Source organism: Octopus sinensis, linkage group LG5, assembly GCF_006345805.1.
Source record: "Octopus sinensis linkage group LG5, ASM634580v1, whole genome shotgun sequence".
In the NCBI taxonomy this organism is placed as follows: domain Eukaryota; kingdom Metazoa; phylum Mollusca; class Cephalopoda; order Octopoda; family Octopodidae; genus Octopus; species Octopus sinensis.
In genome coordinates, this window is record NC_043001.1 from 85,406,402 (window position 1) to 85,427,497 (window position 21,096).

The following is a 21,096-nucleotide window of genomic DNA, read 5'->3' on the forward strand; positions in this document are numbered from 1 at the left end:
GATTATATATTTATATTTTTTCATTCATACTTTAATTATTTTAAAATTATTATTTTTATATTTTAAAATATTGATATTTTAGATTGGAAGTCCACCTGAAGATTGTCGATCGAGACAAGAAACAATTGTAGTGGCGGTTTTTTTGACTATTTATTAAAATTTTATGTATTGATTAAGTCTTTCCTTGTTTGTTTTGCAAAATAGTGGTTTTGTCTCTAATAATATTTTATATATATATATATTCCCGTCTTAACGTGGGGGCTATCTCAGAACATAAAATACTACATTATTTACTGTGATAGATTCTCTTATACGGACTCTTGGTACGTAAAAGCGCTCGAAATTACATCGTTGACAGAAAAGAATCGTCTGTTATTTTCACTGAATCTTCTAAATCACGTTATTTCTTCTTCAATGCTCTCCTTCGAGACAGATATCCAGAGGCGTGATAAGAGCCTAATCTTCCGTCAGCAGTAAATAGGATCTCATTGTCTAACCAGGTACTGGTGTCGCAAATGGCCAGTGGGAATTTTTTATAAAATAACTAATATTGATACAACCAACACATTAAGTTGGTCAAGAGAATATTTTGTATTAATGTTGTTTCTGTCGCTATTATTAATACATATGTGTGTGTGCTCGTTGTGTGTGTGTACATAAATAAATACATACATAGATACACATGCATACACACACACACTCATATATATATATATATATATATATATATATATATATGAGACCACAGTGTACGTACGCCGTATATGTTTATATAAATAGGAAAAAATATATATAGGACAAGAACGCAAAATATCCAGACCAGACAGATGGTAGAAAAAAGTGTGGAAGAGAGGAGAGGGAATAGATTTAGAGGCAGAATGATTGAAGAATAGGGAGGGACGAGAAAAAAGAAAAGGGACAGAGTGAAGTGAAAGAGGAGGGAGGTGAGAATGAAGAGAAAACCAGGAAATATGAGAGAGGGGGAACGAAAGAAATAAGAGTAGAAAGAACGAAGTAAGTGTGAAGGCCTGATAAAAAGAAAGAAGAATGAAAAAATAAGAGTGTTGTACAAAATTTATATATATATATACATATAAGATACCACAGTGTACGTACGCCGCCATATGTATATAAAACGGAATACAAAAAATGAGACAAGAACGCAAAATATCCAGACAGATGATACAAAGAAGGGAGAAGCAAAAACCAGGACGGGTCATTCGGAGTTTTCTTTCCTCAATCGAATTCCAGATTATTTTTGCAGTTTCTGCTAGTTATACACGAGATTGCTCCAATATGGCCACCCCCAAAGAAAAACTAAACTAAGAGCACTATATGATCTTTGCAATTTCGGCTGGTTATACTCAGGATTGCTCCAATCTGGTCAGCCCCAAAGAAAATCTAAGATAAGAGTACTTGGAAGAAAGCAGCGAATGTATAAGAAAACAAGGACGAAAAAAACCGGAGAAATGGTCCTGTTATTTACATTTGTATTTGTGTACTATTTCTCCTTATTTTTCCGTCCTTATTTTCGTATACATTCGCTGCTTTCTTCCAAGGAATCTAGTGCTCTTAGCTTAGGTTTCTTTGGGGCTGACCAGATTGGAGCAATCCTGAGTATAACCAGCAGAAATTGCAAAGATAATCTAGAAAGCAACTGAGGAAAGAAAAACTCCGAATGACCAATCTTTGTTGTTTCCTGTCCCTTTTTTGTACCTTTTATCTGGATGGTTTGCGTTCTTGTCCTATTTCTTGCATTCCTTATATGAATAAATAAATGAATAAATAAATAAATTTATATATATATATATTTATTGGCTAAACTGGCAAAATGACCATTCCGAAATATAACAATATATATATACAAATATATATATATACATATATAAATTTAAGAGAGTTAACGTTAAGTGGCCAACTCCAGTGCTAGAAACAGCTCCTTATTCTGGTATAGCCACCGAAGATTGTTTCCACAGAAGAAATAACATTACCTTCAACGTAAGGGAAGCGAAATACAACTAATATGTGAGTATAATTGCATATTATGTTGATAAAGAAACAATTGTTCAGTATTAATCTATCTTTTCGTTGTATTTCGCTTCCCTTACGTTGCAGGTAATGCTATTTCTTCTGTGGAAACAATCTTCGGCGGCTATACCAGAATAAGGAGCTGTTTCTAGCACTAGAGTTGGTCACTTAACGTTAACCCTCTTATATTTATGTATAAATTTGTACTGTCTCTCTGGTTTCTATGTGCTAGGCCACTTGGTGTTAAACTGACGGTATTATTAAATTAATATCTAATTTTTCACCCTCATTTATGAATTTACAAATATCTCTTTCTCTCTATATATATATAAACACGACGGGCGTCTTTGTGTTACCGTCTACCAAATTCCCTCACGAGGTTTGCTCGGGCTTGATCTATAGCTGAAATGATTTACCCAAGATGTTGCACAGAAGAAATAAATCTAGAGCCAATGTAGTTGAGAATAAGCTTCTTACCACACACCAATCCCTTATGATTTCTTTTTTAAAGACATGAGAGAAAAATCCGTTCAGGCTGACTTTCTCTTTGGTTGGATTTCTCCCAGAAATATGAGAGTCGTGTGTAAGATTCTATGAACTTTACTCACTAACCGAAACTATTTTGAAAATCATAAACAATTTGGTGATAGAACAGACAATCAAATTGTTCAATATTTTCGGTTAGTTAAATGTAACGGTATCAATTCTAAAAAGGTTTTAGACTGGGGCTTCCGCTTGGAAGTGATAATGGAATGTTTCTTCTCGACTGAATGTTGCTACCGTGAATAAGTGAATTTCAGGCATTGCTCCAGGCCTTATTGGTTAAGATTCAATAGCCAGCTTTGAAGCTCATTGAAACACTACAGAAAACTGTTGCAACAATCAGTCACACGACATTGCTTCTTCCAGCTCAGAAAACAAAACAAAACAAAAATCAGAAAGAGAGAGAGAGAGAGAGAGAGAGAGAGGAAGAGAGAGAGAAAGAGAGAGAGAGAGTGAGAGGGGCAGGCAGACAGACAGAAACTGAGACAGTGATAGATAGAGAATGGAAATACCTTTTCCATTTCGAGGATACATTTTTTTTCTGAAACAAAGAGTAAAAACCGGAGAAAGCTAATAGAGAAATGGAAAGCACGTATAGAAAACTGCCATAAGATGCTGAAATGTCTAAAACCACCGACATTGCCGCATTGCTTACAAGAGACTGGGGTGCGTGAACGGAGTCCAATGACGAACTAGTGGTGTTATATAGAAAGGCAGTGTAATTCCAGTACAGAAGAAGGGTTTGGTGGGATTTGAACTCAGAACACTAAGTAACGGAAGAAGCATTGCAAAGGAGCCAGGCGGAAAAAGCACTGCAAGGGAGCCAGAGAATCAAATCTGAGACGATGTAAGCTAAACTACGAACGAATGAATGCCGGCTATAGACACAAATTATGAATACTAAAAAAATATCTATTTATCTATCCGATTGTGTCTCATTTATGATGATATTTTATGTGATGTGTGTATAAGAACATACATAAATACATGCACATATTTTATATATATATATATATATATATATATATATATATATATATATTACATTTTATAAGGGCTTAGTAAAATAAATTACTTTGCCACATACTGAACTCATTAGAAATAGCAGCCAAAAAAAATTTTTTTTAGCCATTTCTAATACTTAAAGAAAATTTCTCTCAGATAGTGTTTACTCAAAATAGCCCACGAAGGTATGGGGGTAAAAACATTAAAAATCACAAGTGCAAAGATTATTTGAGAACGTACGTTTCTAGATCAGCCAAATACAATTCGACATTTCTTTCGTCAGCTCAAAATTCCTTAATTCGGATTTGTAAACACTGAAAGTAGGAGCATACCCTTTTGGCGACTTTTCACCTCCGAAGATCCGTTCAAACTAACAGTGCCAACAAATTCAAAATATGCAAGCGAAGAATTTCTGCTCTCCCCTTTCCACCCACGTGGGCTAACCTAGCAAACACCATAATTTTATCGGTGAAAACCGAAGCATTAAACAGAGAGAAATGAATTATAATTTCAACAATTGAGGGTAAAATTAATTAATTATTAATCAATTTCACCAAGTATTCAGTATGTAAAGGGACCAATTGTTGAAATATATATATATATATATATATATATATATATATATATATATATATTATATATATATATATATATACACAAAATACACTCAAATACATGTACATGAATACATATGTACATGCATGAATGCATATATAAACACATAGGTACGTAGATACAGACTTATACATACATAAACACATATATATTGTTAAATAGAGAAAGAGAGAGGAGGAGGAGGAGGAGGAGGAGGGAGATAACCCACACACATGTAGATATATGCATATATACCTATGTATGTATATATATACACAAATACCTATAGAAGAATTACGTGCTCACACACATATATCAATACATATATATATATATATAATATATATATATATATATATATATATATATATATATATATATATATATATGGGTATGCATGTATGTATGTATATATGTATGTAGGTATGTATATTTAGTAACGTAAAACACTTCCTCTGCCGATAAATATATATGCCAGGTGCTATGTCTACCAATCTACTTAAATTTTGTATTGGCAACGTTTCATTTTTTCCCAACAGTCGCCACATCTTTTCCCTTTCCGCACCCATGTAAAGCTAACAATCCTATATCGATCCTTCTCATATATCAATGGAAATCTCTACGGGCAAGTCTTAAAAAGTAACTATTTCAATGAAATATATCGTTGTTATATACAAGTATTATGTTTTCTCATGATTTTATTTCTGGGCATAAATCCATCTTATATAACACCTGAAAATACAAACTAAAAGAAGCTCTAACAAACCAGTAAGTGTTAGAAAGAGCATTCAAATCATTTTCTAACCAAACTGTATGTTTGAGAATGTGTAGTGCGATACGAGTTATGTGAGGGGTCTAGTTAAACTGATTCACAAAATCAGACCCCTTTAATTTTGCTCAGAATGCTTTCAGTTTTGGTGTATCGATGCAACTCTGAATTTTGAATACAATCAACCAATTACTTTATTTTGTAAATTAAAGAAACTGATGCTATTTGGAATTAAATTTGGGAAACTTGGGTAATTTTAACCAATCAATAGACAGCGAGGCATTAACAGCTTGTTACCATGACAATCGCTCGTGTTGTGTTTCACTTCACCCACGCAGCCACTCCTAAGGATGTACACAAATACATGACAGGAATACATAAAGACAGATATATCAATATACAAAATTAAAAAAATAAAATCATACAAAACACTGTAGAAATGAATGAAGAAACAATAGAAACAGTAAGATGATACATGTCGATTTTATTAGGTATTTCTGTTTACTTAGAAACGTACAATGAACAGGTCATTTCAAAGACGCTAAACTACACTTTTCACAGGGTACATCCTTAAAGTTGACACCGCTAAACGCAGAAATTTTCTGTCTCACTATTTACTCTTTTACTTGTTTCAGCCATTGGCTATAAATACACAATTTTTGTTTTCGATTTTTAAACCTCTGTAACTTTTTCCTCCATTTTTTTTCTCTACACAACATCATGTTTTCATACCGATATGAGTGGAAAACTACATTAATATAGTCGATTTTTACCTTCTTTTAAAATATGCAGATTTTATGAATCATTTTAACCAGATTCTATCTAAGGACACAAGACAAGGATCTCAGATTTACAATTTTAAATCAAATCTATTCACAAGGTTTTGGTCAACCCGGGAACTACAGTAGCAGATATCTGTCCAAGTTGTTGTGCAATGGCACTGAACGCAAGACTATGTGGTTGGGAAGAAACCTTTTCGGACATCCAGGCACACCCTATACATGAGGTGTATGAATTGTATCTACTTTTTAAGCTATAGCCAACCGATTAACTTTTTAAATATATATTTTTACTAAATTCAGCCAACCATGACGGAGACTCTTTCATTATCTATTTATATTTACTAGTTTTCATTCAAAGACATTTGTTAAAGCAATTCTTATTTCTGGAGATTTGGCACTATATCGTTTCAGTTCGCTCCGCCAAATATACTTTAGAGAAAAACAGTCAGGCACATACGCACACACACACACACTCACACACACGCACACACACACAAACAAACACACGCACGCACACACAGCACCCATAACACACACGCACTGTGTACAACGACATTCCCTCTCCATTCTTTCTTTCACAGACTGACATACAATCACAAACACATGCTCTTTCGTATATTTGGTATGTAGGCCGAACAAAGAGTATGTTTATTCATTGATGTAGAAAGTATTGAAGATAGCGCTGGGAGGTAGGGAGGATTAATATAATTGGCTATCTGCTGGTTACGACGATGAAATTCTAGTTGATCCGATGAGTGGATCAGCTTCCCCGTAAAATTAATGTGTTGATCGACTGAGCACTTCACAGACAGGCATACCCTTCAAATAAATCTCAGGGAGATTCAGCGCGACATACAATGTGATATGGCTGGCCCTTTCAAATACAGGTAACATTCATTCTTGCCAGCTGAATGAACAGGCTCAAGGTGAAATAAAGTGTTTTGTACAAGGGCACAACGCAACGCCGTGTATCGAACTCCCGGCCTTACATATCGTGATTCCATTGCCCTAATCACAAAGTCATGCACATTTAAGAGGATTGAGGTAGGTTGAAATCTGAAGGCCAAAAGCATATTTTAAGGGATAGGAGTATAATAGTCTTGGTGGGCAGCTCAAAATAATATTAATAATATTAAATAGGTTACATTTTATGTTGCCTTTCTTTCTGTCATTGCACTGTAGCCATACTAGATCTCCGGTTGGAGGGTTTTCGGCCAACGAATTGACCCCGTCCTCAGTAATTATATTCTAAACCGGATAATCCTTCTATAATTCCTCGTGGGAAAATGCTAGCCTATGCTGAGGTTAGCAAACCAATATATATATGTGTATGTATATATATATGTATGTGTGTGTGCATATATATATGAATATATATAGGTTTTTGAGTGTGTGTGTGTGTGTATGTATTTCTATATGGTAATCGGTAATAAAGTCACAAGAAAAGAGTCACAAGCAATTTGTGGTATCCAGACCCCACCATATCCGGGAAAAACACCCTGAGACAAAATCCTGCCGGACAAAACCTTTGTGACATTTATCCCGTGACATTTCTACTTGGATTCATATATATACTTATGAGGGCGTACACACACACACAAACACACACATATGGGGGCGTACCCAAAAGTAACAGGAAACGTTTTCTGTAGGGCAAGCTTTCGCCGCTAGAAGCCACTTAATGCAAACCTCAGGCACGAACCGGCGAGAAGCACTGCAAAACAAAAGCTCGACATGTGGCAGTACGACACGAACTAATGATGCCGGTCAGCTGACTGATGCTTGAGGATTGATCCGGGTCTTTTTTCGAGGGGCATCACTGGTGACGAAAGATGGTGCTACGGAATTTGCTAATGTGGAAGAGATGAAGAAAAAACGACGGAGGCATTAAAATGTGGAATGTATGTAATTCCCACACAGCACGTTCCTTGGATAACGGAGCAACAAATTTAACATCCAACGTATTTTTATTTTCATGCTTCCATTTATACTTCCTATATCTCTCCCTTTCCAAAATAACGAACTCAACTACTCCCTTCTATTGCAGCTCTCTTGACTCGGCCCTGATGATGGGATATCGTTTATTTCGCTGAAACAGCTGTAAGACCACTTGTCACTTTATAAATGTCCTAAAAATATCTCATTGCTTTGGCCTTATCTTGTTATATTTCACATATAAATCTGTATACATATATATATATATATATATATATATATATATATACATTTATATATATATATATATATATATATATATATATATATATATATATATTATATATATATATAGTGTTTGGTAAAATAGAAAGATGAATAATCTTGTTGCAGATTAATCAAAAGTTTAACCGATACCTTGGTAGCAAAAATCACAGCAGAAGAAAGCACGGTTGGAGATAAAACCTTTTGGTGTTGCAACCGTGCGTTGGTGCGGATAATTGAATTTTAATATTATTAGTAAATTGAAGAAATGGAGTTGAACGAAGATTTTTTCCTGAAGAGAAAGCCGCAATATGGTATCCTTATTTAATCAGAATTTGGAAAATTGTGGCTTTTGAAACATGTGTAGAATGCAATAAAAGGAATTCTGTTCAATCTTCGTTCAACTCCATTTCTTCAATTCACTAATAATATATATATATATATATATATATATATATATATATATAGGTTATTACTAGTACTTTTATTAGTTCCTATCTAATGAAATTTAAGTGTATATTAGTCACTGATAATTTAATATTATACCCTGTGGTGTTTATATATCAATGAGTATGTAGTGTTTATTATTAACTCTTGAATAATAAAATAACGTACTTCACTCATAAAAATATTAGTTAAATAAAGTTTAGTCGTGTTTTGTTGTGGAAAAAAAATTATATTGAACTTTCCTTATAGTAGTATCTATGGAAGACCGGTGGGATTATTATTTGTATGGACTTAAAGATGGATCGCAATTTAGCATATAATTTAGTTATTACAGATTACTATTGATACCAATAAAATATACATTGGTTTAAATTTCGCTTGTAGTTTTAGTAAGGTTAGTGTTTAATCTTGCCTATATATTGATTCATTGAAATAACGTGCTTATTAATCTATACATCAAAATACACTACGGAACACTGTAGGGATTATAATTATGACTCAATAGAGTTGTCGCTGTTCAGTTTAGTATTTAAGAGGGGTTGCAATTTACTTATGGAATTTATTTATCAATATGGTTCTACGTTGGGTAAATGTGTTTGAAAGTTGTGGTTTCTTTGGTTTGTTTGTTTGTTCCCAAACAATACTTATTTTAGGGCTGTTCAAATAATTATTTAAAAAATTCAGTATCAAACAAATCATACCAGTCTCACGAAAGTTTGTCGACGAATGTCGAAATTTGGTAATTTATATATATCTTATTTTTTTACGCGGCCACCTATGTAAATTGAAAGGATGCTGTTGGGAAACGAAAGCAAAAATGATCTCTGACAACTATATCTGGTCTGTTGGCCTTAATTTCTCTATCTGTGTGTATCGGCATATCCCAGTGTATGGTTGCTTTCTCGTTTTCTGTGACCTTTTCTGGTGTGTGCCTATACCATCTTTTTTCTGTTGTTATTCCATAATGTTGGCATAGTTTCCAGTGTATATAGGTCCCAAATCTGTTGTGGCTGTGAATATATTCCTTCTTAGCCAGGACTGGGCAGCCAGAGATAATATGATTTATTGTTTCTTGTCCATCTCCACATATTCTGCAGTTACTTGTTATATTTCTTTTCGTTACATGTTTTTGGTAATTTCTGGTGGGTGAGGCTTTGGTCTCGTGCTGCAATTAAAAATCCTTCTGTCTCTGCTTTGAGTCCTGAGCTTCTCAACCATTGTTGGGATTTTTCTTTGTCTATTTCTTTTGCATTGAGTTTAGTCCAGTATTTACCATGAAGGGGTTTTTCTTGCCATCGTTTTATCATGGTTCGTTGCTGTTCTATTTTTAGTTTGGATTTCATTTGTTTTATAGCTTTTGTTGTTTCTTCATCTTCTTCTTCTTCTTCATATTTGTTAGGTGGTATGATTTCTTGTTTGTATTTAACAGCTTCCTTAAATACTGAGAACAGTCTTTTGTTTTGCTCGTGTTTTGCCGCTATTTGTATCAGTTTTCCTTCCTTATTTTTCTTGGTTTCCTATCTATATTGGTCAGTTCATTTAGTGTCCAGTTAAGGATATTGTAGCTGTAACTTATAACTGGGACGGCTAAAGTGTAAATACCTATTATCTTGTTTTTAGCATTGAGCTCTGTTTTCAGTATTGATCTAACTCGTCTATAATATTCTTTTTTTATTTTCTCTTTCATTTGTGTGTGTTGTGTCTTATCTAGTTCATGGTTTCCTAAGTATTTGTAAGTTTGGCTTTGGTCTAATTCTTTTATTTCATTTGTTTTATCTAGTGTGATGTTGCTTCTCTTAATTAGTTTTCCTCTTTTCATGGTTACTTTGGCGCATTTCCCTAATCCAAATTTCATATCTATTTCTTTGGTAAATCCATGAACTGTCTTTACTAATGTTTCCAGCTGTTTGTCATTTGTAGCGTATAGTTTTAGGTCATCCATATATAAAATGTGGCTGATCTTTTTGCTGTAACATTTATATCCGCATCCAGTTCGGTTTAGCATATCCGATAGAGATGACAGTGCTAAGCAGAAAAGGAGTGGAGAGAGTGTAGCTCCCTGGAATATTCCTCTTCTAATGAGGATGGCTTTGGTTTTCACAAGTCCCTCTTTTGTTTGGAGCTCTAGCACTGTTTGCCATTTATTCATAGAGTGTCCTATGTACTTTATAATTGTTGGTGCAACTTTGTTCATGGCTAGCGTTTCGAGAATCCATGTGTGGGGGATGCTATATAAACACCTTTTTGTAGTCGATCCAAGCCATACTGAGGCCTTTCTTCTTTCTGTGGTTGTCTTCAGTTATGGCTTTATTGATCATTAGTTGATCTTTACAGCCATATGAGCCTTTGCGGCATCCTTTCTGTTCTTCTGGAAACAGGTTGTTTTCGTCCAGGTGCTTGTTCAATCTTTGCGATATTAATGCAGTACATTTGCGATATTACTGCAGTACATTTGCGATATTACTGAAGTACTCCCTACTTGTACATTGTAGGGAAACAGGTTATAGGTCTGTAGTTTTCTGCTTTTGCTGTCTCATTTGATTTGGGAATTAAGATGGTTTTCCCCTTTGTGAGCCATTCAGGCATTGTCTCTAGCTCTGCCAGGATGTTGTTAAAATTTTCAGCCAGCTTTTTGTGCATTCCTGTTAGATATTTCAAGCAGAAGTTGGGGATCTTGTCATGCCCAGGTGACTTCCAGTTGCTTAGTCTTTGCAGTGCCTGGGTGACCTCTTCAGTTGTTATGGGGTCCAAAGTTGCTCAGATGCTGAATTTGTTGTTTTAATACTCCTTTTTTTTGGTTGTTCGTTCGCCGACCATATTTCTCTCCAGAATTCTTCCGCTTCTTCTGCCGTTGGTGCTGCAGTGATTTCTATTTTATTTTTGCCAAGTTCTTGGTAGAACTTTTTGGGGTTGGAGTTGAACTGTTTGTTTTGTTCAAAAAAACGTTGGCGTTTCTCGTACCGGCGGATCCTTTGTGTTTTGGCAAGGATATCTTGCTTCAGCTTATCTTTTATCTCAGGTAAATCTTTTTCTGTGGTGTTGTATTTGCGGAGTATTTTTGTTTTCTATTTGTTGCTCAGTAGCGTTGATTGTCTACTGATTTCATTAAGAATTGACATATCTTTTCTCATTTTTTGTATTTTGTTTTGGATGTTATTTATCCACAAGGTTTGTTTAGGTGGTGGTACTCCTGTTTGAATGGGTTTGAGTGAGTATGCAGCTTCTTTTGTGACTGCAGTGGCTGCTGCGTATACTAAGTCATTTAGCTCAGTGACATCGCTTTTTGTTTCAGTGGCTATTAGTTCCGTGACAGCTTGTTTTATGCTGTTTATTATTGATGTTGTTGTTTTGTCTATTTTGATTTTTGGGAGGTATGGTCGGTGGTCCATTTTGAGCTCTGTGGTTTTCAGTTCTTTGATTATTCTACTTTTTATAGTTTCATAATCATTAGGCTCCCCTTCGTTGTTTCCAGGTTTTAGATTTGTGTCGCTTTTTATCTCATCCGTATGTTTGTTCGTCGTGTCTTGGCTTGCTGTTTGTCGTGTATTATTATGTATCCTTACGGTCTGGGTTTGTTGTTTTTTGTTTACATCGTTTTTGTCGGAAATGTTACGTTTGTCTTCGTGTTTTACTGTTGTGGCTTCTATCTACATTTTCCTGATGTATTTTTTTCTTTTAAATGTTCTATTTCTATTTCTGATATTTTTTTTACGTTGAGAATATATCTCCGTATATTTGCTAGTTTATTAGGTTTCATTGTTGTATCCAGGTCTTTAGTTATGTTATTTTTCTTCCATATTTTGTATGAATGTGTTGTTGTATTTTCATTCTTTGGGTAGAGCACTGCTGTAAAGTAAGCGTGTAGGATAGAAATGTATTCCTCACGTGTCCATTTATGTCTTTTGGTTTTTATTTGCGGGACACGAGGAACAACGTCCGGCCCATTATTTTGACGGTCGTCATTTTCGTAGGGTACCGGTCCGTTCATTTCTGTTGTCACATTGTTTTGCACGTGTAGTTTTTCGTACATTTTATGTTGTAAGTTTACAGTACGTACTCCCGATTGTTATTCTTGGGTTCAATAATACCGGTATTATTTAATTTATTCGTAGCTTTTTTGTACATGGTGTTTGGGGCCGGAGATGATCTGGTGTTGATGGATCGTAATGTATCAAGCATGTTTACATGTGTTGTGTTAGAGGTGCAGATGATATCGAGTTAAAATACATCATTTCGTTTTGAAAATAGTAATAAATTTCAATGAGTATTACTTACTCGTATATAGTCCAATCCTTTGTCAGTTATTTTTTAGCTCCATGCGATGTCTTTGTTTCCGATGTTTGTGGATAGATTTCGGAGCACTGTTTTATCGCTCTCACATGTTTAACGTCCCCAGTGTCTGTTTAAAGTCCCCAGTGTCGTTATTATTATTATTATTATTATTATTATTATATTATTATTATTATTATTATTATTATTATTAAGGCCGTGACCTAGCAGAGTAGTTAGCTCTCCGGATAAGATGCTTAGCTGCATTTGTTCCGCCTTTACTTTCTAAAATAAAAAAGGCCGCCAAGATCGAATTTACCTTTCATTCTTCCGGGGTCGATAAAGTAAGCACCACTTGTGCACTGGGAAAAAAATTGAAGGTGGTAGTGGTAGTAGTAGTAGTAGTAGTAGTAGTAGTAGTAGTAGTTGCAGCAGCAGCAGCAGCAGCAGTAGTAGTAGTAGTAGTAGTAGTAGTAGTAGTAGTAGTAGCAGCAGCAGCAGTAATAGTAGTAGTAGTAGTAGATTTAGTAGTAGTAGTAGTAGTAGTAGTAGTAGCAGCATACTTATTTTCATTATCATCAATTTCACGACTCGAATACAAGCTCGACGTCAAAGATCCTACATCCTTATAAGATAATAATATTAGGCTTCCTTTCAAATGTACAATCTTCAGATTAAAATACAGATAATTTTTCCATTAGGAACGTCATCTTTAATAGGGTATTGTCAAATATTTCAACTTTTAACTAGAGGGGATATCAATCTATTACATCTAAGAAGATTAAGTCAAATTTATAGGACTGTTAATAATAATTACAGGAATCTTTAAAGATATGAAATGGGAGCCATTTTTTTTCTTTTTCTATTATAATAGAATATCCAAATTATACTAAACAGAACAAAGTTAAATCGCAGAGACATCTCGAAACACTTTTAATCTGACAAGAAAACAATGAAATAATTGGTTTTAATGGCAGTAGATGTAGCTTCCTATATCTTTTTTTATTACATTAGCAGTTTCTTTTGCTTTCCCATCGTTGATATTTCATTCGTTCTCGACACACTTCGAACTTTTAGTTAGATTATGATAGTTAAGTGTTCTTTGTACTGGTGCAGACGCACACATACACGCAAAGAGACGGTGACGAGGCATACATGTATACATAAGCACACGCGCACACACACAAACACACTCACACATTCACGCACATGCCCATATGGCGCACATTTCCTAGCCTTTCGAGTATGTGGCACACGTGTTCATACACTTATTATATATATGTGTATCTATATATTCATCTCTCTCTCTCTCTCCTCTCTCTCTCTCTCTCTCTCTATATATATATATATATATATATATATACATATACAAACACACACACACAAGCATATATATATATATATAATATATATATATATACATACATACACACACACACACACACACACACACACACATATATATATATATATATATATATATTATATATATATATATAGCTTACTTTTTGTTTAACGTAAGATCAGTGCAACAAGAACTTCATGCACTGATAAATAATTATCATTTAAAGTAGACAGTAGAAAAATACGTGTCACTAATAGTTACATGCACTGGACACGCAAGTCTATGCAGTTTTCTTTTTCTAACACACCTCATGTCACCAGTTTATTCAATTTACAAATCAAGACTTTAGAACAAAAGTAATTATGAGAAAAATAGTGAAGAATGTAAATGCAAAATCGGAATGGAGAGAATCCTTTTTAGAAGTTAGAACTAGCCATTCCACATCACTAAATTCCGGATGAGAAATCTACAGCAAATGCAAATGTACGGCCAAATTTCTTTGGCCGAATTGTAGAACACAACCCTTTTCTGATCGGGCAGCTCCCTAGCGGAATTCAGAACCTTCTCCGTTCAATCATTCTACAATTAGCTGTATTATGGCTTTACGGTTGAAGAAGACATAACTCTATTCACCCTTCAAATTTTGCGTCTCTCTTCGCTTTTTAATTCTCATGATTTCCTTTGTTTTAGCATCCTGGTTTTTAAAATCAATAGGCCATGTCCTCGGACACTAAAGTTGCTTGGAAACTCAAAGCATGTTATAAAATACTTTTTCGTCATGAATGCATCAAACTATTATTGACTCAATCTTTATATTGTTTACATTAAATGGTATGTATGTATATATATATATATAATATATATATATATATATATATATATATATATATATATATTTAGCGATAATTACTTATAAATACGAAAACAAAATATCCACTATAGGTAAGAAAATAAGCATTGAAAAATGACTAAATCTTGCGTTCCTGAGAACGTTCAAGAGATGACTTTATCTATAACAGAAATTCACAGCATTTAAAAAGATGTGCATGTTAGATATAATTGAAAGTTTAGTTGATTCTTAGGACATGATGTTGCCAGTATTTGTACGTATTTATAAGTAATTATTTCTAGAGTAATAGCGATAAATGTCTGAAACTAAAGAGTAAGTTTTGAATATGGCATCGGGGTTTGTTTTCAGATACAGAGAAAATTAAATGTGACGCGTATAAAGTAATACTATTAGTTTCAAATTGTGGCCCAGGGCCAACATTTTCGGGTATTGCAGTAAGTCGATTACATCGGTCTTGGGGTTCCACTTCTACTCATTTTATTGACCCCGTGAGGGTAAAGGGTAAAATTGAACTCGGCGGAATTCGAACTCACACAGGTACAGACAGGTGGAATTCTGTTAAGCATTTTGGCACTTCTTTTATTTTTTATTTTAGACTTTTGTATTATCTTCAAACACTCTAACGTACACTATTTAGTGGAATCTATTCATGACAATTGTGTATGCCGTGTAAAGAAGAATTTGGATTTATCGTTATAGAAATGTTTCTTAGTCGTAAGCTTAGCAGTGTTGGTGACATGAACTTTATACACTCCAGAATCGGAAGCAGCCCACTGTGAATTGTTCGAAGAAGAATTCTAAAATAATATTTTCGTACTAAAATCTTTAAGAAATAAATTGTTTGTATAACACTAAAATGAATTAACCCCGATCATTTTCGACTCCAGTTGAGATTAACTCAAATAAATTTACGCAACTAAAAATATAGCCTTCGGGAAAATAAAAGTAAAGAACATAGGAAAAATACAAATATGCGAACTTTCAATTTTACTTCCCACTTGAATTAATGAAAAAATATCCATTGTGTATTGTCAAAACAAAACGAAGTAATGATTTTTTTAAAACATTTATTTTCTTAGTTTCGTTTTAAGGTTTTTATTTATTTATTGAACAAACCAAACATTTAAAATTTACAAAGCTTAATTTATTGGTTGCATTGCAATATTACCTTTCTGTTTCGAAGACCTTATCCATATTTTCAACTGAAGGTGGAGTTAAAACTCCATTGTCATATATTTTCATACACATTACTTTGAAATGAAACAGTAATATACTTCCTAGATTGAAAAAATTGTTTACATTCATCTTCGTCTTTGTTTTCTTGTCCTTTAAAAATCGGTGCGGGATCTCTTTTGAAGGTAGCTCGACATTTTCGGGTGGCTAATTACACGTTCCCTCAATGCTTGAAGTTTCGGATAGCTACGGAGGAGGGATTCATCTTCCATCAGTGGATTCTCCAGAGCGCAGAAACACATCATATCAGCCATGGTTATCTGAGTAATGAAGTAGATTCAAACATAAATTAATATATGCAAGTAAAAAAGCGTTAGTATTTGTATAACATTATGTGTGTAGAAATGTGAATTTTTATCTGAATTTTTACTTTTCTTGGCGGGAAAAAGCAGAGAGTCTTTTGTGTTATATTTACATGCACTCCAATGTTCTTAGCGAAGCACTGTTTGTAACACTCCATTCTCTTTGAGAAATTTTCTCTAAGGAAAATATTACCGCTAGTAATGTTCTCCATTTGTTAGTGCTGTTACACATTGTAAATATTATCCACACCGGTTCTTTAGATATATTTCATATAATTTCATTGAAGTGTCACTCATTTAAATATGCTAACTAACATACACACAATGGATTTAATTTACGAATTGTACTTATTCCATTCATCTTAGTTTGATGAATGGGAGGAATTCACTAGGTACGATTTGAACTCATGTCGCTAAGGGACAACATTAAATTACATAGATTATTTTTATCCAATGATCTGATTCTTTTAAAGATGACCAATTCTTGGAATTTATAAAATCTGGTGTGATAACCGCGAAAGTCGGAGAGAGAGCTATGACAACGTATCTTTGCAGGATTCCCCAACCAATGGACAATCTCCAACTATACAAGATGTTTCTCAGTCCAGTATTTACAGGCATATATTTATAACTTTAAGTACTTCGACAATCAATGTACCAAAAGAGGATTATTTCAGATTCCCTCGAAAGATTATAAAATGTTTATTTAAGATCTGTTTACCGACACTAAACTACCTTCGACACTGTAAATATCTACACCTCATCTTACAGTACAGAAGTATCACACATGGATTATTTCCCCTCATCTAATGTGCAAATGTTTCTGTATTAACTGATGATTGCTCTGTTAATTGGCTGCGTTGATTCAATTACTGCTAAGCATCACAATGTCTGTTCATTTAACTGGTCATATGTATTGCTTTCAAATATTTTGCAGCAATAGTGATGCCTTGTAACACTCATATGAATGAATAGAAAGCATTTCATTTTACTTTGGAATGTCTAATACAGCATTGCGTTTTTGGTTTAGGCACAGGGCCAGCAATTGAGAGGAGATAAGATTAGTCGTCAACATCGAATTCTTTACTCTATGGTAACTCTTTTTATCGAGGATGTTTTATTTCTCTTGGACTCAGTGATTAACAGCTAGGTTTTAATTTTGTTAGGATCATAACAAAATTCGAAATAACTACATGAATATGTATGTCTTATTAGTTTCCTTAGCTGAGATTCAAATCAAACTTTTATGTAAAAATATACATTATAGACATGACAGCTATGCAAAACGAGATAAAGAGAAACTACACGGTGGTTTGTCTAGCAACAATTATTTAGTACTCCAGCAAATAAAAAGATACTGACTTAGAGGATAAAAGATCGCATGATGTGAGGATTAAAGACAAGTTGGTTATGGTAGGGATACTATTGACAAGTTTATTTACCTGGTCACCCATGAAGAACTGGCTTCCATTGTTGTGCATCTCCAATGTTCTTTCCATGAAAGGCAGGATTCTGCGACAGGTTTCTTGGTATCTCATGCGCTGCTCAGACTGCCACGATAAAGTTAATGGTATTTTTATACATGGTCATTTCAAAGGCCACTTATTTTTTTATATTTGTTCAAACAATCTCACATACCCACACACATGCACACATATGCAAACAAACAAACACGCACACACAGAGATACTCATATTTCTTTACTGCCCACAAGGGGCTAAACATAGAGGGAACAAACAACGATAGACAAAGGGATTAAGTTGATTACATCGACCCCACTGCGTAACAGGTACTTAATTTATGACTGAAACAAATAAAAGAGTAAAGAGTAAGAGTTTATATGTATGTATATATATATATATATATATATATATAATATATATATATATATGTATATATATACATATATCCTTTCTTCTCTTACTTGGTTCACTTATTTGACTGCAGCCATAATGGAGTACCCAGTTAAAGGTGATTTTATTCGAAGAAATCGACTCCAGGACTTATTCTTTGTAAGCTTGGCATTTATTCTATCGGTGTGTTTTGCCGAACTGCTTAATTACAAGGACCTTAACACATCAACATCGGCCGTCAAGTGAAGGTGATGGTGTTGGGGATGGGGGAGAAACATAGGCGCAATGACATACACATAACTATATAAATAGAATAATATATATATATATATATATTCTTTTACTTGTTTCTGTCATTTGACTGCAGCCATGCTGGAGCACCGCCTTAGTCGAACAAATAGACCCGGGTACTTATTCTTTGTAAGCCCAGTATGGAACCAAGGTGCCACGCAGTGGGAGTGAACCCGGAACCATGTGGTTGGTAAGCAAGCTATTTACCACTCACCCACTTCTATATAACGAAAACATGCCGACCGAGTGAAATTACTCTGCACTCCATGCAACCGTAGATCTACTCCCTTAAATCACAAGGAGTTTTCTTCGTAGTTCGTGGACCGTGTTACACAGCAAGAAATACTAAAACTGGGATAGTAAAATAAATGAAATAAATAAATAAATAAAGTAAATTAATAAATTGATCTCAGCTGATTTCGACGATGAGTATGCAGTTGTTTTATCAGCTGAACTACTACTTTATTAAATATTGTGCTCATTGTACAAGTAGGAGAGATGTGCACCCGTAATCTAATTCTCGATGCCAACAGCGTGACACCAATCGAAAATGACTTGTGGTTTATAATTGTAATCTGAGTGAGGGATATTCACGAGGATTTTCCCGCAACCGAATTCAACTAGAAAGTCTTCAGTGTATTCCAGTCTATGTTAAATGTCACATAACTAAGATTCTACCTAGTGTGGTGGGATGCGAGATATCTTGATTGGTTGGTGAATATATAACCATCAATATATGCAGTTGTTACAATATATACAGTTGTAGATATGCTTCCATATGTATAACTGTATGCTCTCTAAAAGAATCTACAAATATTCCCTAGATTAGATTTCTACATTTACAGGAAAATATTATTCCGAACTAGCAAATATTAAAAACATTTTGGCATTTTACTACGTCATATCACACCACGAGCAAGTATTAAAATATAGGATTATTGGAATAGCTAACTTTATATGTGACGCCAAACAATATTCCACTTAAATAGAAAAGTACAGGTCATTTATTAATCCTTTTCAATCCATAATCCTTTCCAATTTATCCTAAATTAGCCGCTAATGGGAATGGTAATTACATCGGTGGTTATACAATATATTTTGAAGAATACATTATCCATAGTTCTCTTTGATAATGAATTAATTTAGATTAATATAAAAATCAGATATATTCCTTGTTTAATGTTAATATTTCACGGGCCAATGAGATTAATTTTCGCATCATATAACATGGCATCAACACGCACACACACACACATACATATATACACACAGAGAAACACACTCATACAAGTGAGAGTGTGGTATCAGAAAGTACCAGGACTAGTTCTGTAGTACATCAACAGATGGCAGATTTGCTTTCCGACAGAAAATTGTGTACTTGTTGCACACACTCTTGAAATCATGCAATAGATTCTAAACAGCTTCTCACGCGCATCAAAGGGTTTTCGTCTGATCATCATCAGCAAGAAAACTGTGTTTGCCTATAAACCCATTTGTGACCATGCTCCCGCCGTTGCCCCTACTGTATATGCTGATAGGAAAGCATTAAAACTGTTTCCTCCTTCACTTGTCTTGATGCAATTATGTCCAGTGTTGTTAAGATGAATAAAGAAATTGACCCCAGAATTGGGAAGGCTAGCACCACGTTCGCTAAGATATATCTCAGGTTTTGGGACAGCCCCCATATATCGTTGAAGGTGAAAATTGATGTATAGAAGCCGTTGGTTTGTCATCATTGCTTTATGGCGCCGAATGTTGGAGTCTTTACCGAAAATACATCATCCAGTTTGATACTCTTTTTACGCCATTCTTGCGTATTATCTCCAACATAAAACCGAATGACCATATGAAGAACAGTGAGGTACTAACAAAATAAATACAACATATCAGGTATTGAAGCTATCATTATTACAATACAGCTTAGATAATCAGGTCATCTCTCACGTATGAGTGATATCAGAATTCCGAAGCAACTTCTCTTTGGCCAGTTACCAACAGGAAGGTCAGTTGGAAGGCCTCTTTTGCAGTTCAAAAGAAACTAAAAGTCAATCTGAAGCAATGCAAACATTCCCCTCCCCTTCTGAGAAAATAAAGCATCAGAACGCAGGACCTGGCTGCAGATCTACTTCTCAGTTCAAAGATTTGAGCAAAGTCGACTCCAACATCGGGACCAGTTCCGTGCAAGCAGGAAAGCACGGTGGCAAAATGCTACTCCTCTAAATATAAACCTTATCTGTCATTGTGGTTTTGTACCACGAAGCAACCTTGCCGTCCACTCAAGGAAACACATAATAAATTATCTACAAACACTCGAGTCTTCAACTTGTTTAGTTTGCCAAAATTTTACTGAACACTGATTTGTCGTTCACAGCGAGAGAATCCATCATAATATATATTATTGTTGTCGGTTTCGTGGCGTTGTTGTTCTTATACATGACAGATTTGTATATACGCCAAACCCTAGATACGACAGACTCGTACATATGACAGGATCTTGTACACTGATACACACACATACGCATGCACGTACACACATGTATATATGTACGTGTGTGTGTCTGTGTGAATCATAGTGTTTGTGTTTGT

General features: G+C 34.5%; 1 pseudogene; it reads right to left on the reverse strand.

Moving 5' to 3' along the window:
- Positions 1 to 15,881: 15,881 nt before the first annotated feature.
- Positions 15,882 to 21,096, reverse strand: part of LOC115212203 — a 26,181-nt pseudogene continuing 20,966 nt past the window's right edge.